Genomic DNA, 22947 nt, shown 5'->3' on the forward strand with positions numbered 1-22947 from the left:
ATTTCACTTATAATTCACTGTATCACAATTCCAGTGGGTCAGAAGTTAACATACACAAAGTTGACTGTGCCTTTAAACAGCTTGGAAAATTCCAGAAAATGATGTCATGGCTTTAGAAGCTTCTGATAGTCTAATTGACATAATTGGAGTCAATTGGAGGTGTACCTGTGGATGTATTTCAAGGCCTACCTTCAAACTCAGTGCCTCTTTGCTTGACATCATGGGAAAATCAAAAGAAATCAGCCAAGACATCAGAAAAAAAAATGTTGACCTCCACAAGTCTGGTTCATCCTTGGGAGCAATTTCCAAATGCCTGAAGGTACCACGTTCATCTGTACAAACAATAGTACGCAAGTATAAACACCATGGGACCACGCAGCCGTCATACCGCTCAGGAAGGAGACGCGTTCCATCCCCTAGAGATGAATGTACTTTGGTGCTCAAAGTGCAAATCAATCCCAGAACAACAGCAAAGAACCTTGTGAAGATGTTGGAGGAAACAGGTACAAAAGTTTCTATATCCACAGTAAAATGAGTCCTATATCGACATAACCTGAAAGGCCGCTCAGCAAGGAAGAAGCCACTGCTCCAAAACCGCCATAAAAAAGCCAGACTACGCTTTGCAACTGCACATGGGGACAAAGATTGTACTTTTTGGAGAAATGTCCTCTGGTCTGATGAAAGAAAAATAGAACTGTTTGGCCATAATCACCATCGTTATGTTTGGAGGAAAAAGGGGGACGCTTGCAAGCCGAAGAACACCATCCCAACCTTGAAGCACGGGGGTGGCAGCATCATGTTGTGCTTTGATGCAAGAGGGACAGGTGCACTTCACAAAATAGATGGCATCACGAGGAAGTAAAATTATGTGGATATATTGAAGCAACATCTCAAGACATCATTCAGGAAGTTAAAGCTTGGTCTCAAATGGGTCTTCCAAATGGACAATGACCCCAAGCATACTTCCAAAGTTGTGGCAAAATGGCTAAAGGACAACAAAGTCAAGATATTGGAGTGGCCATCACAAAGCCCTGACCTCAATCCTACAGAAAATGTGTGGGCAGAACTGAAAAAGCATGTGCGAGCAAGGAGGCCTACAAACCTGACTCAGTTACACCAGCTCTGTCAGGAGGAATTGGCCAAAATTCACCCAACTTAATGTGGGAATCTTGTGGAAGGCTACTCAAAACGTTTCACCCAAATTAAACAATTTAAAGGCAATGCTACCAAATACTAATTGAGTGTATGTAAACTTCTGCTATTATTCTGACATTTCACATTCTTAAAATAAAGTGGTGATCTTAACTGACCTAAGACAGGGAATTTTACTATGATTAAATATCAGGAATTGTAAAAAAAAAACTGAGTTTAAATGTATTTGGCTAAGGTGTATGTAAACTTTCAACTTCAACTGTACATTTGAACGGACTGGTCACTGTGCAAAAGTTGAGGATTATGCCATATTTATTTATATTAGGCTAGATATTTTCTAAAAGTCATCTCTATGCCTATGCACATGCATGTATGTTCAACTAGTTTGAATTTAGAAAATTAATCTCTCTGTTTCATAAATTTCCTTCAATTAACAAGAGGCTGAATGAAGCAGCGTCCCTCTGTCTCAGTATGTATAGTGTATCTATCTGATCTATCTGATGGTCAGAAAGAGTATGACATTGTTGCCGCCCGTAACATTGAATGAAAAGGGAAGCCAGTGAGCATTTGGCCTCCCTAAATAAAATAATAGCCAATCAGCATTCATCTAAACTGAGAGAGCTCAGCTGTGAATCGTTCTAATAAACAGCAATACATTTACTGTCTCTAATTACAACAAAAATCTCAAAGACCTACCTGTAAAACTCCCCCAGCCCATTACCTTTGACAGATCATTCTTATCAATAGTAGCAAGGGTCTTTGTATTGTAATTTTAGAATATGCAGAGATAAGAATGAGGTGGTTGTGTCATTACTGTTGTCTTGATTTTAAACCTTTCAGTGTCCCTTGCTCATTTTTGTCCCACTTGTTGTACTCCATAATCGCAAGGTGTGTCCCCTCCCTCATGCTTGTGTACCCAAAATGCTGCCACATTGGGGTATTTTTCAGCAGAGACTCCAGCAGGGACTATTTTTCAGCAAGGACACCAGATGGTTTTACAAAGAGAAAAGGTAAAAAGAGAAAAGGGGTACACTAAATTGATGACATGGTCTGGAATGTACTCTGTGGACATCATAACACTAACATAAACCCATACAAACACTACCCAATTCATGCTATGTGTAACGGCTTTCTTCCTGGGATGAAGGAGAGGACCAAAATGCAGCGCGGTTAGTGTTCAACATGTTTAATAAGAAGATAAACGGTGAATATTAACAAATAACAAAATAACAAACGTGAAAGCCGAGACAGTCCTATCTGGTGCAGAATACAAACACAGAGACAGGAAACAATCACCCACAAAATCCCAACACCAAACAAGCCTCCTATATATGATTCTCAATCAGGGACAATCGATTACCAGCTGCCTCTGATTGAGAACCATATTAGGCTGGACACAGAAACAGACAAACTAGACACACAACATAGAATTCCCACCCAGCTCACGTCCTGACCAACACTAAACAAGCAAAACACATAATAACTCTGGTCAGGACGTTACAGTACCCCCTCCTGAGGTGCGGACTCCGAACGCACCCCTACAACTCAAGAGGAGGGTCTGGGTGGGCATCTGTCCGCGGTGGCGGCTCCGGCGCAGGACACCACTCCACCACTGTCTTTGTCCCCCTCCTTAGCGTCCTTTGAGTGGCGACCCTCGCCCACGACCTTGGCCTAAGAATCCTCCCCAAGGCCCCCACATGATTTAGGAGGTAGCTCAGGACAGAGAGGTAGCTCAGGACAGAGAGGTAGCTCAGGACAGAGAGGTAGCTCAGGACAGAGAGGTAGCTCAGGACAGAGGGGTAGCTCAGGACAGGGGCAGCTCAGGACAGAGGGGCAGCTCCGGACTGAATGGCAGCTCCGGACTGAATGGCCTCCGGACTGTGCAGCTCCGGACTGAGTGGCAGCTCCGGACTGAATGGCAGCTCCGGACTGAATGGCAGCTCCGGACTGAATGGCAGCTCCGGACTGAGTGGCAGCTCCGGACTGAGTGGCAGCTCCGGACTGAAGTGGCAGCTCCGGACTGAGTGGCAGCTCCGGACTGAGTGGCGCTCCGGACTGAGTGGCGGCTCTGGCGGCTCCTGACTGGCTGGCGGCTCTGGCGGCTCCTGACTGGCTGGCGGCCTCGGCGGCTCCTGACTGGCTGGCGGCTCTGGCGGCTCCTGACTGGCTGGCGGCTCTGGCGGCTCCTGACTGGCTGGCGGCTCTGGCGGCTCCTGACTGGCTGGCGGCTCTGGCGCTCCTGCTGGCGGACGGTTCTAGCGGCTCCTGACAGACGGGCGGCTCTGAAGGCTGTGGCAGACGGATGGCTCAGATGGCGCTGGGCAGACGGATGGCTCAGATGGCGCTGGGCAGACGGATGGCTCAGATGGCGCTGGCAGACGGATGGCTCAGTGGGTGGCAGACGGATGGCTCAGATGGCGCTGGGCAGACGGATGGCTCAGATGGCGCTGGGCAGACGGATGGCTCAGATGGCGCTGGGCAGACGGATGGCTCAGATGGCGCTGGGCAGACGGATGGCTCAGACGGCGCTGGCAGACGATGGCTCAGACGGCGCTGGGCAGACAGATGGCTCAGACGGCGCTGGGCAGACAGATGGCTCAGACGGGCTGGGCAGACAGTGGCTGCAACGGCGCTGGGCAGACAGATGGTCAGACGGCTGGCAGACAGATGGCTCAGACGGCGCTGGGCAGACGAGCAGTGCAGGCGGCGTTGGGCAGACGGCCGACTCTGACCTGCTGAGGCGCACAGTAGGCCTGGTGCGTGGTGCCGGAACTGGTGGTACCGGACTGGAGACCCGCACCTTAAGGCTAGTGCGGGGAGCAGGAACAGGGCACACTGGTTTCTCAAAGCGCACTATAGGCCTGGTGCGTGGTGCCGGAACTGGTGGTACCGGACTGAGGGCACGCACCTCAGGGCGAGTGCGGGGAGAAGGAACAGTGCGTACAGGGCTCTGGGACGCACAGGAGGCTTGATGCGTGGTGCCGGAACTGGAGGCACTGGGCTGGAGACACACACCATAAGGCGAGTGCGGGGTGCTGGAACTGGAGGTACTGGGCTGGGGCGGGAAGGTGGCGCCGGATATACCGGACCGTGCAGGCGTACTGGCTCCCTTGAGCACTGAGCCTGCCCAACTTACCTGGTTGCATGCTCCCCGTAGCCCGACCAATGCGGGGAGGTGGAATAACCCGCCTGGGCTGTGTAGGCGAACCGGGGACACCATGCGTAAGGCTGGTGCCTTGTACACCGGCCCGAGGAGACGTACTGGAGGCCAGATATGTAGAGACGGCTTCATGGCACTTGGCTCAATGCTCACTCTAGCCCGGCCCGTGCGGGGAGGTGGAATAACCCGCACCGGGCTATGCAAACGTACAGGAGACACCGTGCGCTCTTCCGCATAACACGGTGTCTGCCCGTACTCCCGCTCTCCACGGTAAGCATGGGAAGTGGGCGCAGGTTTCCTACCTGCCTTTGCCACACCACCCTTTAGCCCCCCCCCCCCCCCCAGAAAATGTTTGGGATTTCTTCTCGGGTTTCCGTGCTAGCCGTGTACCTTCATAACGCCGTTCTCTCTCCGGTTGCCTCCAGCTGTTCCCATGGGAGGTGATCCTTTCCAACCTTAGCCCAGGGTCCTTCTCCGTTCATAATTTGCTCCCATGACCATTCCTCCTGGTACCGCTGCTGCTGTCGCTGCTGCCCGTTGCCACGCTGCTTGGTCCGGGTTTGGTGGGTTATTCTGTAACGACTTTCTTCCTGGGATGAAGGAGAGGACCAAAATGCAGCGCGGTTAGTGTTCAACATGTTTAATAAGAAGATAAACGGTGAACATTAACAAATAACAAAATAACAAACGTGAAAGCCGAGACAGTCCTATTTTGTGCAGAATACAAACACAGAGACAGGAAACAATCACCCACAAAATCCCAACACCAAACAAGCCTCCTATATATGATTCTCAATCAGGGACAACGATTACCAGCTGCCTCTGATTGAGAACCATATTAGGCTGGACACAGAAACAGACAAACTAGACACACAACATAGAATTCCCACCCAGCTCACGTCCTGACCAACACTAAACAAGCAAAACACATAATAACTCTGGTCAGGACGTTACACTATGCGTACTGTAAATCGAGCTATCTTAGCCTTCAGCTTGTGAATATTTTTGCTAATTTACCTTCACGTTGTGCAGAGCTTGGGGTTGGAAACATGCTGGTGGAATCAGATTATGTACCACCTAGAACAAAACACACAACAATATACAACCCAGCTAGCACAGTGGATCTGGGCCGATTGCAGCTGAGAGTACGGGCACTCGGCTGAGAGTCAGACTCGGCTGACGTCATGTGGCCCGAGTCTGGGCCGCCTTAGGCAGTATTGCTTATGGCTAGGATGCGGGGATTGAGCTCGGGCCGATTCCGGTGTGAGTTATCTGGCCCAAATGTATTACTTGGGGCTCGGGCCGATTGGGACTACTCTCTGGTAGATGTTTACACGGGCTGCTTTATATAACATTTCATTATTTATTTATTTTTCCATATTTTCTCATTGTTTCTGTGATCAAAAAATACAATTAACATGTAAATTAAATAGTATTTTAGTATTTTGATACTTTGAGCAAAACAATTGATAAGCATTAAAAACTTTGTGGCTGGAGCCTCCCGAGTTGCGCAGCGGTCTAAGACACTGTGCAAACTGCATTGCTACAGATGCTAGTTCGATGCCCGTGCTGGCAACAACCGAAAGACCCACGAGGCGACGCACAATTGGCCCAGCGTCGTCTGAGTTAGGAGAGGGTTTGGCCGGCCGGGATGTCCTTGTCCCATCGCGCTGTAGCGGGCCAGGCGCATGCACACTAACACGGTCACATTTTTGGGGGGTGGATGGGTATAATTTGTATGCATAAAATGTATAATAGTAATATTTAAAATTACTAAATTGGGTAATTTTGTATACATTTATTTAAATTTGCACCGGGCCGCTTCTGGGGGGATTCTGGTAAGATGCCGGCAAAGTCGGCTGAATTCCGGTAGACGGAAACGGCCTGATGCACTTGGGCCGATTCTGGGCATTTTGATTCTGGGCCGATTCAATCATTCATTTTGATTCCGAGTCCAACACTCGATTCTGGGCCGATTCAATCATTAATTTTGATTCCGAGTACAACACTCGATTCTGGGCCGATTCAATCATTCATTTTGATTCCGAGTCCAACACCCGATTCTGGGCCAATTCAATCAGTTCCGGCCCCCTAGGACGATTCCTCATTGCTAGCTGGGAATTTAACCACCCCTCTAATTGTATTGATCTTAGACTAGCTTTGCACACCTAACATCGAGCTAAAATGGCGCCGACCGAGATGGCCGCCTCGCTTCGCGTTCCTTGGAAAATATGCAGTATTTTGTTTTTTTATGTGTTATTTCTTACATCGGTACCCCAGGTAATCTTAGGTTTCATTACATACAGTCGGGAGGAACTACTGAATATACGATTAACGTCAACTCACCATCGTTATAACCAGGAATATGACTTTCCCGAAACGGATCCAGTGTTTTGCCTTCCACCCAATACAATGGATCTGATCCCACGGTGACCTTCATTGCGAGCGTAAAAGGGGCAAACGTAGCGGTCTCTTGGTCAGGCTTCGGAGACGGGCACATCGCGCTCCACTCCCTAGCATACTACTCGCCAATGTCCAGTCTCTTGACAATAAGGTTGATGAAATCCGAGCACGGGTAACATTCCAGAGAGACTCAGGGATTGCAACGTGCTCTGCTTCACGGAAACATGCCTAACTCAAGGACGCTAACGGAGTCGGTGCACGCAGCTGGTTTCTTCACGCATCGCGCCGACAGAAACAAACATCTTTCTGGTAAGAAGAGGGGCGGGGGGGTATGCCTTAATGATTAACGAGAACGTGGTGTGATCATCATAACAAACACAGGAACTCAGTCATTCTGTTCACCTGATCTAGAACTCCTCACAAAAATGTCGACCACATTATCTACAAGGGAATTCTCCTCGATCATAATCACAGCCGTATATATTCCCCCCCAAGCAGACACATCGATGGCCCTGAACGAACTTTATCTGACTCTTGTAAACTGGAAACACACACCCTGAGCTGCATTCATCGTAGGTGGGGATTTTAACAAGGCTAATCTAAAAACAAAACCCTCCTAAATTCTATCAGCATATCGTTGTGCTACCAGGGCTGGTAAAACCCTGGATCATTGTTATAATAACTTCCCCGCGACGCATATAAGCCCTCCCCGCCCTCCTTTCGAAAAGCTGACCAGACTCCATTTTGTTGATTCCAGCCTACAAAAAGAAACTAAAACAACAAGCTCCCGCGCTCGGTTGTTCAACGCTGGTCCGCAATCTGATTCCACGCTTCAAGACTGCTCTCGATCACGCGGATGGGAATATGTTCCGCATTGCGTCCAACAACAACATGGACGAATATGCTGATTCGTGAGCGGATTCATTAGGAAGTGCATTGACGATGTCGTCCCAGCAACGATTAAAACATTCCAACCAGAAACCTGGTATGACGGCAGCATTCGCCGTGAAAGCTGAAAGCGCGAACCACTGCTTTTAACCAGGGCAAGGTGACCGGAAAAACATGAACGAATACAAACAGTGTAGCTATCTCTCCGCAAGGCAATCATACAGGCTAAGTCCCATACAGAGACAAATAGAGTCGCAATTCACAGCTCAGACACAAAGAGGTATGTGGCAGGGTCTACAGTCTATCACGGATTACAAAAGAAAACCAGCCCCGTCGCGGACCAGGATGTCTTGCTCCCAGACAGGCTAAATAACTTTTTTTGCCCGCTTTGAGGACAATACAGTGCCACTGACACGGCCGCTACCAAAACCTGCGGGCTCTCCTTCACTGCAGCCGAGGTGAGTAAAACATTTAAACGTGTTAACCCTTGCAAGGCTGCAGGCCCAGACGGCATTCCCAGCCGCGTCCTCAGAGCATGCGCAGACCAGCTGCTGGTGTGTTTACGGACATATTCATCAATCCTTATCCCAGTCTGCTGTTCCCACATGCTTCAAGAGGGCCACCATTGTTCCTGTTCCAAGAAACGCTAAGGTAACTGAGCTAAACACGACTACCGCCCGTAGCACTCACTTCCGTCATCATGAAGTGCTTTGAGAGACTAGTCAAGGACACATCACCTCCACCCTACCGGACCCCATAGACCCACTCCAATTTGCTTACCGACACAATAGTCCACAGACGACGCAATCGCAACCACACTGCACACTGCCCTAACCCATCTGGACAAGAGGAATACCTATGTGAGAATGCTGTTCATCGATTACAGCTCAGCATTTAAACACCATAGTACCCTCCAAACTCGTCATCAAGCTCGAGACCCTGGGTCTCGACCCCGCCCTGTGCAACTGGGTCCTGGACTTCCTGACGGGCCGCCCCCAGGTGGTGAGGTAGGTAAACAACATCTCCACCCGCTGATCCTCAAACTGGGGCCCACAGGGTGCGTTTGAGCCCTCTCCTGTACTCCCTGTTCACCCACGACTGCGTGGCCATGCACGCCTCCAACTCAATCATCAAGTTGCGGATGACACTACAGTGAGGCTTGATTACCAACAACGACGAGACGGCCTACAGGGAGGAGGTGAGGGCCCTCGGAGTGTGGTGTCAGGAAAATAACCTCACACTCAACGTCAACAAAACAAAGGAGATGATCGTGGACTTCAGGAACAGCAGAGGAGCACCCCCCTATCCACATCGACGGGTCAGTAGTGGAGAAGGTGGAAAGTTTTAAGTTCCTCGGTGTACACATCACGGACAAACTGAATTGGTCCCCCACACAGACAGCGTTGTGAAGAAGGCGCAGCAGCGCCTTTCAACCTCAGGAGGCTGAAGAAATTCGGCTTGTCACCAAAAGCCACTCACAAACTTCTACAGATGCACAATCGAGAGCATCTGTCGGGCTGTATCACCGCTGGTACGGCAACTGCTCGCCCACAACCGAGCGCTCTCAGAGGTAGTGAGGTCTGCAGAACGCATCACCGGGGCAAACTACCTGCCCTCCGGACACCTACACCACCGATTGTCACAGAAGGCCATAAAGATCATCAAGGACAACACCACCCAAGCCACTGCCTGTTCACCCCGCTATCATCAGAAGGCGAGGTCAGTACAGGTGCATCAAAGCAGGGACCGAGAGACTGAAAAAAAGCTTCTATCTAAGGCCATCAGACTGTTAAACAGCCACTACATTTAGCGGCCGCTGCCAACATACTGACACTCAACTCAGCCACTTTAAAAATGGATTGATGGAATTATGTAAAATGTACCACTAGCCACTTTAAACAATGCCACTTAATATAATGTTTACATTACCCTACATTACCCACTCATATGTATATGTATATACTGTACTCTATATCATCTACTGCTTTGCATCTTTATGTAATACATGTACCACTAGCCACTTATAACTATGCACTTTATGTTTCATACCCTACAGTACTCATCTCATATGTATATACCCGTACATAATACCATCTACTGCATTGCCTATGCCGTTCTTACATCACTCATTCATATATCTTTATGTACATATTCTTTATCCCTTTACACTTGTGTGTATAAGGTAGTAGTTGTGGAATTGTTAGGTTAGATTACTTGTTGTTATTACTGCATTGTCGGAACTAGAAGCACAAGCATTTCGCTACACTCGCATTAACATCTGCTAACCATGTGTATGTGACTAATAAAATTTGATTTATTTGATTTGGACATTGCAATACTGTCAGCTAGTTAGCATCACAAAATTGGCAGCAAGATTGCTAACCAGCTGAGAACCAACTAAGCAACCGTAGACTATTTATACACATTCATCATTACTACCAACACACCTAGAGTGAGTTAGCTATATCGACAATTCTATTTTTAGCAACAGAGAGTTTTCCAGACAATGGTGGAATAGATGGCTACCAGATTGAGTTACTCTTATTTGCTAACGTTAGCTAGCTTATGTTTACTATGCTGAAGGTACAGTAGCTATCAGTTGATTTTTTTATTTTACTAGGCAAGTCATTTAAGAACAAATTCTTATTTTCAATGACAGCCTAGGAACAGTGAACTGCCTTGGTCAGGGGCAGAACAATTGATTTTTACCTTGTCAGCTCAGGGATTTGATCTGGCAACCTTGCGGTTACTAGTCCAATGCTTTAACCTCTAGGCGACCTGCCGCCCCAACAGTCAAGCATTGACAACCATGGCATAGGCTAAATTGATTGACAGTGTGTGTAAGTGAGGACTTGGTGGACTGTATATTCTTTAGGTTAGGTTTTACTTTATGTATTCGCTCCTGTATACTGGTATGGGCAAAGACGACAGACGGGTAGGATTCCAGTTGAGGTGGTTTAATAAAGTGGTAGATGCACAGGCACAGAACAGCACAGCACAGTGTATGTAGTATTGATGGGCTAGGGCACTTAGTGCTATGTATGGCAAGTTGTCTCAACCAATGTGTGGTATATCAACAAGGACGCACACTGGCCTTAGTTAACACAAGCTTTTTTGTAATTAGCACAGCCAGATTGAATGCCTATTCCCCCTCAGGAGACTGAAGAGATTTGGTATGGGTCCTCAAATCCTCAAAAAGTTCTACAGCTTCACCATCGAGAGAATCCTGACTGGTTGCATCACTGCCTGGTATGGCAACTGCTCGGCCTCCGACTACAGAGTGTAGTGCGTACGGCCCAGTACATCACAGGAGACAAGCTTCCTGCCATCCAGGACCTCTATACCAGGAAGGCCCTAAAAATTATCAAAGACTCCAGCCACCCTAGGCATAGACTGTTCTCTCTGCTACTGCACGGCAAGCGGTACCGGAGTGCCAAGTCTAGGTCCAAAAGGCTTCTTTCTTTACAGCTTCTACCCCCAAGCCATAAGACTCCCGAACAGCTAATAAAATGGCTACCCAGACTATTTGCATTGTCCCTCCCACCCCCACCAACTCTTTTACGCTGCTGCTACGCTCTGTTTATTATCTATGCAGAGTCACTTTATCTCTACCTACATGTACATATTGCCTCAATTACCTCGACTAACCTGTGCCCACGCACATTGACTCTGTAACGGTAACTTATGTATATAGCCTCGCTACTGTTATTTTACTGCTGCTCTTTAATTATTTGTTATTTTTTACTTATCTATTTTTACTTAACACATTTTTTTTTAAACTGCATTGTTGGTTAAGGGCTTGTTAGTAAGCATTTCGCCATAAGGTCTACTACACCTGTTGTATTCAGCTCATCTGACAAATAAAATTTGATTTGAAGTCGAAACTACTTCACGATTCTACTAGTGAAATGAAAATGCGCTCATTCTAGCTTGTGGTTTGGATAATGTTGATCTTTATGCCAAAAACTTGATGTTGTTAATATAGTAATGATTGTATGCCATGGCAAAGCCAGGGTGAAATTCCCCTTTAATTGTTACCCAGAGATATTTTGATATTAAGATAAAAATGACTGAATTTGACCTATAATAAAGTAAATAATGGAGTTAGCCCATACATTTTTTTTATTATATAAAAATGAGAAAAGTAGTAGTGAAAAATTGTAAGATTATAGCAAAAATATTGTCCTCAAACTTTCAGGAAAGAGATACACAGCCTATTCCCGGATTATGTCTGAACGATGCCTCTTTTAGCCTCCGCAGAAGCTAAAATATCTTGATTTGATCGCTACGTTTTGAACAAAGGTTGCTATGTTGATAATTACTTTGATGAAGGAAATGTACTTTATACGGTTGTAATATGTTGTTGTCCCACCCTAGCTATCTTAAGATGAGTGCACTAATGTAAGTTTCTCTGGATAAGAGCGTATGCTGAATGACTAACATTTAAATGTAATAGGATTTTACATAAGGGGTCCACTTTCATATAAAAAAAAATATTTGCTTGCTCCCTCCCTTTAAAAAAAATTATCTGTTAAAATAGTATGGCCTTAGTTTCCAGAACTAAATGGCCAGATGCAAGGTGAAACAAACAACAACATGTGGAAGAGTCTATACCATAGTCAAACCTTGTGGTTTAGCACCCAGCTGCTGTTCAGGACAGACAGACAGACATATCCTATAAGACAGGCAGTCGGACAGCCGGACTGACCCTATAAGGCAGGCGGACTGACCGACCGACCGACCGGCCAGCCGGCAGACACACAGACACACAGAACTACCCAGGAAGTCTGGAACCTCACCAGACACCAGACACAGCCAACAGTAAGAAGTAAGAATACCTTCCTGGTTATCCACACCTGCAGTATTAATAGCTTATAGGGTATGCTGGTATGCCTATCCATCCTACTCCTGTATTAGTTCTGGGTGGAAGCAGCCAACAGTCCAACAGGAGGTGTCAGTAGGTGTTATAGAAGAGAGTCTAGGGGTATGTCCCAAATGTCACCCTATTCCTATTCCCTATGTAGTGCACTGCTTTTTGGGCTCTGGTCAAAAGTAGTGCACTATAGGGAATAGGGCGCCATCTGGGAGTAGGACAGTCGAGTAGTGTTGTTCTTGGTTCCAGCCACTGTCAGACATACCAGAGTCCTTTCACTGTTTACAGAGGAGGCACAGCCAACAGTCGACAGCGTCCCGGCTAGTGCCATGTGTCTGAGGAGATGAATAGAGGAGACATACTGTATGCAGACAGCCTTGGCTGAGCGGTCCAAGTAGAGTGATTTGTTCAAAGCTTCCGGGGGCTTTATGTGTCTGTGGTATTATCTAGATCAAGCACATCAAGATCCTGTACCAGCACTGCAGAGAAGTCAGTCAACTTGGCTTCAAAGAGGAGATGTAAATGTTTTATTCTGAACTGGGCCTCCATGGCCTGTCTTTACAAATCAAATCATGTATTTGTGTCAAACATTGCAAAAGATGAGGAGAACTAGAAAAGTCACACAATTTTGACGTATGAGAGCAACTTAATGCCCAAACATGCTTAGCTATTGAATAGGATGAGAGGTGGTTTCTCATTATTTGGAAGATTTCTACATTGTAATTCTGTTTTTGCATAAGCGCTAGAATAAGAAAACCATATAGAATGTGGTTGAACAGTGCACATTAGTTTCGAACTAATTTGAACATCCAAAAGGTTTTCCCGCAAGTGACGAAAAGTAGGCTACCTCTGCTATAGTACCTTAGAACAGATGTGTGTGGGTCTTTGACCTTGTGGCTCTCCCTAATCCTCAGTGGTTTAGCATCTACTCACAACCTCACCCCTCTCGCCCCATCACCACGCAATCACTCTTTCCAGGACAGTGAGCCTGTGTCCCTGGTCAAAAGTAGTGCACTACATATGGAATACATAGGGTGCCATTTTGGACACCGAGTTTGAGACACGGCCAGAGACCCGTAACGACTGTGCCGTGGGGCGTTCCTGCGGGTGTGACTAACAGTTTGTAGTGGTACACACTCAGTACATTCGTCATCGGTCAACAGGGCTTGACGTCAACAGAGGAGAAAGAGAGCTGTTCTGTGGTGAGGGTGGAGGAGACTGGAGTGACAGGAGGAAACAGGGTTTGTAAACCACAGAGAGAGCTGGACACTGAGCAGACTTGGATTCAAATACTATTCGAAATCATTTCAAACACTTTATCTGTGCTTGATTGAGCTGGCCTGGCTTACTGGGCCCAACAGTATAGTTTCAAAACTGTAAAACCCGTCCATCTGGAACTTTAGCCAGGCTAGAGCAAATGGCTAAAAAAGTATTTGAAAGATTGCAAGTAGCATTTGAACCCAGGTCTGATATTGAGACACAGAGAGACACAGACAGAGGGATGTACTGTAGAAACCTAAAAGTAGGGGCAGAGTATCTGGGAGAGAATTGGTGAAACTCTCAGACAAGACTTAAATAAACAGAGATACAGAGGTTAGCAGGCCTACGTGCAGACGGCTCCAACACACAGTAGTCTGTGCCATGGCATAAAGACAGCAAGAGACATACAGGTTGCGTTCCAAACGACTCCCATCATAGGGCTATGATCAAAAGTAATGCACTATATAGGGAATAGGGTGTAATTTGGGATGTAGTCAAAGGCAGTTTAGACCCTAGTGCCATGAAGAGAGTCAAGTGGAGAGGAAACATACTGAGACAGACTACCATTGGTGCCATAACAGAACATAAAACATTTCAAATCAATGTCCATTATTAGGTCATTGTAGTCTTTTAATCCATACACAAATGTAACAAATGTAAGACATTCAGTTGTCAATATGAAGTATTTCGATTTGGATGTTTCGGACAGTACAATTTTCTAATATCTATGAATATTTTAAAATAAACATTTATAAACATGAATATAGATAGTATAATCATATAACTTCCAACATCGATTCTCATTTTTCTACAGATTCTTTGGTTGATAACCTTCGGTGTATAATTCAAGTAGGGTTGAGTTATGAATATATTACTTTATTGTCCAACTTGTATCAGAAATGTGTCTTTTTGCTGTTTTAAGTTATATATGTTAGGTTGAAGTGCTTGCTGCATACTGTGTGTCTCAGGTCTGTGCATCTCATTCTGTAATGTGGAATCTCCTTCCCCTCCTGTCTGTCTAGAGCGTTCACCCTTGGAAATACCCCCATCTTCAGGCCAAGCTCTGTCTCTGTGTCCACCACTGACTGAAGTCACCTCTTCACCACGTCAGGGCTCCTGAGGAAGACAACAACACAGCACTTAAAATTGCAATCTACAATAAAACTAATGGTCAATGGTAATTTAAATTAATGATATACAGTGCCTAAACCCGGTTTTGCTCTAGAATTTTGCCTGTGCTTAACTTTATTAAGTTTATGTTTTATCCTAGACAACCCCCTAGTCCTTGCCGATGACAAGCATACCCATAACATGATGCAACCACCACAATGCTTGAAAATATGAAGAATGGTACTCAATGATGTGTTGTGTTGGATTTTCCCAAAACATAACTATGTACTGAATACAAAGCATTAAGTTAATTATAATTAATTAAGTTAATTTCGTTGCCACATTCTTGCAGTTTTACTTTAGTGCCTTATTGCAAACAGAATGCATGTTTTGGAATATTCTGGACAGGCTTCCTTCTTTTCACTCTGCCATTTAGGTTAGTATTATGGAGTAACAACAAGGTTTCTCCTATCACAGCCATTAAACTCTGTAAAAAAAAAAATCTTCCTCTCCAGCAACTGAGTTAGGAAGGATGCCTGTAATCTTTGTGGTGACTGGGTGTATTGTTGTACTATCCAAAGTGTAATTAATCACTTCACCATGCTCAAACGGATATTCAATGTCTGCTTCTTTTTTTTTACCCATCTACCCTTCTGCCCTTCTTTGTGAGGGATTGGAAAACCTTCCTGGTCTTTGTGGTTGAATCTGTGTTTGAAATTCACTGCTCGACTAAGGGACAATTGTATGTGTGGGGGTACAGAGATGAGGTAGTCATTCAAAAAATCATGTTAAACTCTATTAATGCACACAGAGTTCATGCAACTTATTATGTGACTTGTTAAGCAAACTTTTACTCCCTGAACTTATTTCGGCTTGCCATAAGAAAGGGATTGAATACTTAATGACTCAAGATATTTCAGCCTTTCATTATTTATGAATTAGTCAAAATTATTAAACATAATTCCACTTTGACATTATGGGATATTGTGTGTAGGCCAGTGACAAAAAATATAAATTTAATCCATTTTAAATTCAGGCTGTAAAAATAAAATGTGGAAAAAGTCAAGGGGTGTTAAAACTTCTTATGGCTGCGATCCCGTTAACGGGATCGATATAACAACAGCCAGTGAAAGTGCAGGGCGCCAAATTCAAACAGAAATCAGAAATCTCATAATTAAAATTCCTCAAACATACAAGTATTTTATACAATTTTAAAGGTAATCTTGTTGTTAATCCCACCACAGTGTCCGATTTCAAAAAGGCTTTGCAGCGAAAGCACCACAAACGATTATGTTAGGTCACCGCCAAGTCACAGAAAAACACAGCCATTTTTCCAGCCAAAGACAGGAGTCACAAAAGGCAGAAATATAGATAAAATTAATCACTAACCTTTGATGATCTTCATCAGATAACACTCATAGGACTTCATGTTACACAATACATGTATGTTTTGTTCAGTAAAGTTCATATTTATATCCAAAAATCTCAGTATACATTGGCGCTTTATGTTCAGTAGTTCCAAAAACATCCGGTGATTTTGCAGAGCCACATCAATTTCCAGAAATACTCATAATAAACGTTGATCAAAGATACAAGTGTTATACATGGAATTTTAGATCCACTTCTCCTTAATGCAACCGCTGTGTCAGATTTCAAAAAAGCTTTACGGAAAAAGCAAACCATGCAATAATCTGAGTACGGCACTCAGAGCCCAATCAAGACAAAAAGATATCCGCCATATTGTGCAGTCAACAGAAGTCAGAAATAACATTATAAACATTCACTTACCTTTGATGATCTTCATCAGAATGCACTCCCAGGAATCGCAGTTCCACAATAAATCTTTGTTTTGTTCGATAATGTCCATCATTTATGTCCAAATAGCTACTTTTGTTAGACTCATCATTATCATATTTCCCAGCATGCTTTACTGCAAGTCTATTTTTGGGGGATTGTTTTTCATATCTGTGTTTTTGAACTTACAGTACATCGATTAATTAATCAAAAGCTACACAAAGATAAATAAACATGAATTTTTCTAAACGAATCAAATTAGTCAATTAGATTTATTGGACCCGTTAGTGAAATGGTTGTTCCAGTTTAAGTGGTCTGACAGTCCTTCTAAATGCAGGTTGCTTGTGATTAAAATTCCAACTGTTGGATATTCTAACTCTGGTTAGATTCCAATAGGACCACTTTGCAAGCCAGCATAATGTGACTTGCAGGCTTGACGTGTCATGTAAACCAGGAGATTCCTAACACTGTTAACACTAGGGTTAAGCTAGGCCATCAAAGTAAGGCCTTATGAAAACAATTGTTGGAAAAATTACTTGTGTCATGCACAAAGTAGATGTCCTAACCGACTTGCCAAAACTATAGTTTGTTAACAAAAAATGTGTGGAGTGGTTGAAAAGCTAATTTTAATGACTCCAACCTAAGTGTATGTAAACTTCCGACTTCAACTGTGTATCTGACAGATTATTTCACTTATAATTCACTGTATCAGAATTCCAGTGGGTCAGAAGTTTACATACACTAAGTTGACTGTGCCTTTAAACAGCTGGGAAAATTCCAGAAAATTATGTCATGGCTTTAGAAGCTTCTGATAGTCTAATTGACATTATTTCAGTCAATTGGAGGTGTATCTGTGGATGTATTTCATACCTACCTTCAAATTCAGTGCCTCTTTGCCTGACATCATAGGAAAATCAAAAGAAATCAGCCAAGACATTAAAAAAAAAATTGTAGACCACAAGTCTAGTTCATCATTGGGAGCAATTTCCAAAATCCTGAAGGTTCTACGTTCATCTATACAAACAATAGTATGCAAGTGACTCTATGTAAACTGAGTCAAAGAGTCAAACTTTATTTGACTCCATGTAAACTGGAAACCACATATCCTGAGGCTGCATTCATTGTAGCTGGGGATTTTAACAAGGCTAATCTGAAAATAAGACTCCCTAAATTCTATCAGCATATCGATTGCGCAACCAGGGCTGGTAAAACCCTGGACCATTGTTATTCTAACTTCCGCGACGCATATAAGGCCCTTCACCGCCCTCCTTTCGGAAAAGCTGACGACGACTCCATTTTGTTGCTTCCAGCCTACAGACAGAAACTAAAACAAGAAGCTCCCGCGCTCAGGTCTGTTCAACGCTGGTCCGACCAATCTGATTCCACGCTTCAAGACTGCTTCGATCACGTGGATTGGGATATGTTCCGCATTGCGTCCAACAACAACATTGACGAATACGCTGATTCAATGAGCGAGTTCATTAGAAAGTGCATCGGCGATGTCGTACCCACAGCAACTATTAAAACATTCCCAAACCAAAAACCGTGGATTGATACAAACAGTGTAGCTATTCCCTCCGCAAGGCAATCAAACAAGCTAAGCGTCAGTATAAAGACAAAGTAGGGTTGCAATTCAACGGCTCAGACACAAGAGGTATGTGGCAGGGTCTACAGTCAATCAAGGATTACAAAAAGAAAACCAGCCCCGTCGCGGACCAGGATATCTTGCTCCCAGACAGACTAAATAACTTCTTTGCTCCCTTTTCTGGACAATGCAGTGCCACTGACACGGCCCGCTACCAAAACCTGCGGACTCTCCTTCACTGCAGCCGACRTGAGTAAAACATTTAAACGTGTTAASYCTCGCAAGGCTGCAGGCCCAGACGGCATCCCCAGCCGCGTCCTCAGAGCATGCGCAGACCAGCTGGCTGGTGTGTTTACGGACATATTCAATCAATCCTTATCCCAGTCTGCTATTCCCACATGCTTCAAGAGGGCCACCATTGTTCYTGTTCCCAAGAAAGCTAAGGTAACTGAGCTAAACGACTACCGCCCCGTAGCACTCACTTCTGTCATCATGAAGTGCTTTGAGAGACTAGTCAAGGACCATATCACCTCCACCCTACCTGACACCCTAGACCCACTCCAATTTGCTTACCACCCCAATAGGTCCACAGACGACGCAATCGCAACCACACTGCACACTGCCCTAACCCATCTGGACAAGAGGAATACCTATGTGAGAATGCTGTTCATCGACTACAGCTCAGCACTTAACACCATAGTACCCTCCAAACTCGTCATCAAGCTCGAGACCCTGGGTCTCCACCCCGCCCTGTGCAACTGGGTACTGAAATTCCTGACGGGCCGCCCCCAGGTGTTGAGGGTAGGTAACAACATCTCCACCCTGCTGATCCTCAACACTGGGGCCCCACAAGGGTGCGTTCTGAGCCCTCTCCTGTACTCCCTGTTCACCCACGACTGCGTGGCCATGCACGCCTCCAACTCAATCATCAAGTTGGCGGACAACACTACAGTGGTAGGCTTGATTACCAACAACGACGATACGGCCTACAGGGAGGAGGTGAGGGCCCTCGGAGTGTGGTGTCAGGAAAATAACCTCACACTCAACGTCAACAAAACAAAGGAGATGATCGTGGACTTCAGGAAACAGCAGAGGGAGCACCCCCCTATCCACATCGACGGGACAGTAGTGGAGAGTAAGTTTTAAGTTCCTCGGCGTACACATCACGGACAAACTGAATTGGTCCACCCACACAGACAGCGTTGTGAAGAAGGCGCAGCAGCAGCGCCTTCTTCAAACTGAGGAGGCTGGAAGAAATTTCGGCTTTGTCACAAAAGCAATCACAAACTGTCAAGGACCGGTGCGAGAAACAGTCACTAATATCGTCAGAACCAGAAGATGAGGCGGACACAGCAGTACTAGAGATGGTGGTTTAATTAAAGAACAACATCTTCAGGCAAGAAACTAAATCACAACGTCCAAAATCAAGCAGAGGCACAAATGGAAATCCTCCAAAATACAAATGAAATCCACAAGTGTAAAAACAGGCAGGGAAAACAGGACCTCAAGACTACTCAGAAATGAATCACAAGAACTAAAACCAGCAAGAATCCTCATGGAGAAATCCACCAAGAGATAGATACTCATGTATAAACAAGGCTGGGGCTGGGTTGCTACTCATATAAACAAACACTACCGATGCAAGGACACTGTGTAGGACACACAGGGTTTAATACTAACCAAGGGATAACTACAGGGCAACAAATAATTAGAGAAGAAAAAAAAAAAGGTACAAAAGTGCAATGGGGACGATCTCTGTGACCAATGAACCCGAAAGAATCTCCGGAAACCAAACTGACTACCAACTTCTACATATGCACAAATCGACGAGTCATCGCGTAGTAGCAGGCTTGTGTAGCTAATGGGCCCCACGCCAATATAGTTGCTCTGCCAGAGGGTGTTATGGGTCTGCACAATGCATCACTGAGGTGCAAAACTACACCTGCCCCTCACAGGACACCAATACACGCACGATGTCACAGGAAGGCCATAAAGATCTCAAGGACAACAACACCTAGCCAACTCGTGTTAGTCTCACGCTGGAGTTAGTACAGGTGCATTCAAAGCAGGGGATGGGAGTTAGACTTTGAAAAGATCAGCTTTCTACTCTCAAGGCGCATAAGACTGTTAAACAGCCCACTAACATTGAGTGGCGTGCTGCAACATACTGACTCAACTCCAGCTCACTTATAATAATGGAAATTGATGGAAATTGATAAAAATGTTATCACTAGCCACTTTAACAATGCCACTTAATATAATGTAATGTATATACTGTACTCTATATTCACTCTACTGCATCTTGCATACTTTATGTAATAATGTATCACTAGCCACTTTAACCTATATGCACTTTTATGTTTAGCATACCTACTTATCATCTACTATGTATATATAGTAGCTCGATACCATCTACTGCATCTTGCCTATGCGTTCTGTACCATCCTCATTCATATATCTTTTATGTATATATTCTTTATCCCTTTATTACTTGTGTGTATAAGGTAGTAGTTGTGGAATTGTTAGGTTTAGATTACTCGTTGGTTATTACTGCATTGTCGGAACTAGAAGCACAAGCATTTCGCTACACAGCATTAACATCTGTGCTAACATGTGTATGTGACAATAAAAATTTTAATTTGAAGTATAAACCACCATGTGACCACACAAGCCGTCATACGCTTCAGGAAGGAGACGCGTTCTGTCTCCTAGAGAAGAACATACTTTGGAGCGAAAAGTGCAATCAATCCCAGAACAACAGCAAAGGACCTTGTGAAGATGTTGGAGGAAACAGGTACAAATAGTTTCTATATCCACAGCAAACGAGTCTATATCGATATAACCTGAAAGGCCGCTCAGCAAGGAAGAAGCCACTGATCCAAAACTGCCATAAAAAGCCAACTACGGTTTGCAACTGCACATGGGGACAAAGATTGTACTTTTGGGGAAATGTCCTCTGGGTCTGTTGAAACAACAAATATAACTGTTTGCTATTATGCTATCGTTATGTTTGAGGAAAAGGTGGGAGGCTTGCAATCTGAAGAACACATCAACCTTGAAGCATGTGGGTGGCAGCATCATGTTGGTAGGGGTGGCTTTGCTGCAGGAGGGACTGGTGCCTTAACAAAATAGATGGACACGAGGAAGTAAAATTATGTGGATATATTGAAGCAACATCTCAAGACTCAGTTCAGGAAGTTAAAGCTTGGTCGCAATGGGTCTTCCAAATTGACAATGACCCAATCATCTTTCAAAGTTGTGGCAAAATGGCTTAAGGACAACAAAGTCAAGGTATTGGAGTGGCCATCACAAAGCCTTGACCTCAATCCTATAGAAATTTGTGGGCAGAATGAAAAAGCATGTGCGAGCAAGGAGGACTACAAACTGATTCAGTTACCACCAGCTCTGACAGGAGGAATGGGCAAAATTCACCAACTTAATGTGGTAAGCTTGTGGAAGGCTACCAAAATGTTTGACCCAAGTTAAACACATTTAAAGGCAATGCTACCAAATACTATTGAAGTGTATGTAAACTTCTGACCCACTGGGAATGTGATGAAAGAAATTAAAAATGAAAGTAAATAATTTTCTCTACTATTATTCTAACATTTCATATTCTTAAAATAAAGTGGTGATCCTAACTACCTAAAACAGAGAATTTTTACTAAGGATTAAATGTCAGGAATTGTGAAAAACTGAGTTTTAAATGTATTTGGCTAAGGTGTATGTAATCTTCCGACTTCAACTATAACATTTACATTTTACATTTAAGTCATTTAGCAGACGCTCTTATCCAGAGCGACTTACAAATTGGTGCATCACCTTATGATATCCAGTGGAACACACTTTACAATAGTGATCTAACTCTTTTAAGGGGGGGGGGGGGGGGGGTTAGAAGGATTACTTTATCCTATCCTAGGTATTCCTTAAAGAGGTGGGGTTTTCAGGTGTCTCCGGAAGGTGGGTGATTGACTCACGCTGACCTGGCGTCGTGAGGGAGTTTGTTTCCCCATTGGGGTGCCAGAGCAGCGAACAGTTTTGACTGGGCTGAGCGGGAACTGTACTTCTCAGAGGTAGGGAGCGAGCAGGCCAGAGTGGATGAACGCAGTGCCCTTGTTTGGTGTTAGGGCCTGATAGAGCCTGAAGGTACGAGGTGCCGTTCCCCTCACAGCTCCGTAGGCAAGCACCATGGTTTGTAGCGGATGCGAGCTTCAACTGGAAGCAGCTGAGAGAGCGGAAGGAGCGGGGTGACGTGAGAGAATTGGGAAGGTTGAAACACCAGAACGGCCTGCGGCGTTCTGGATGAGTTGTAGGGGTTTAATGGCACAGGAAGGGAGCCAGCGAGAATAGGAGAGGGCCTAGAACAGAGCCTGGGGGACACCAGTGGTGAGAGCACGTGGTGCGGAGACAGATTCTCGCCACAACACCTGGTAGGAGCGACTGTCAGGTAGGGACGCAATCCAAGCGTGGGCTGCGCCGGAGATGCCCAACTCGGAGAGGGTGGAGAGGAGGATCTGATGGTTCACAGTATCAAGGCAGCCGATGGTCTAGAAGGATGAGAGCAGAGGAGAGAGAGTTAGCTTTAGCAGTGCGGAGCGCCTCCGTGACACAGAGAAGACGGCACTCTCAGTTGAATGACTAGTCTTGAACTGACTGATTTGGATCAAGAAGGTCATTCTGAGAGAGATAGGCAGGAGAGCTGGCCAGGACGGCACGTAGAGT

At 45.1% G+C, this 22947-nt stretch overlaps 1 protein-coding gene across 1 annotated transcript in view; it reads right to left on the reverse strand.

The window, feature by feature from the left end:
* Positions 1–14238: 14238 nt before the first annotated feature.
* The window catches only part of LOC111978875 (uncharacterized), a 32902-nt gene continuing 24193 nt past the window's right edge, over positions 14239–22947 (reverse strand). The window contains exon 3 of the mRNA XM_024009113.2: positions 14239–14852. The gene's annotated coding sequence lies outside the window, so the exon portion shown is untranslated. The remainder of the gene's footprint in view (positions 14853–22947) is intronic.

Source organism: Salvelinus sp. IW2-2015, linkage group LG19, assembly GCF_002910315.2.
Source record: "Salvelinus sp. IW2-2015 linkage group LG19, ASM291031v2, whole genome shotgun sequence".
NCBI lineage: Eukaryota > Metazoa > Chordata > Actinopteri > Salmoniformes > Salmonidae > Salvelinus > Salvelinus sp. IW2-2015.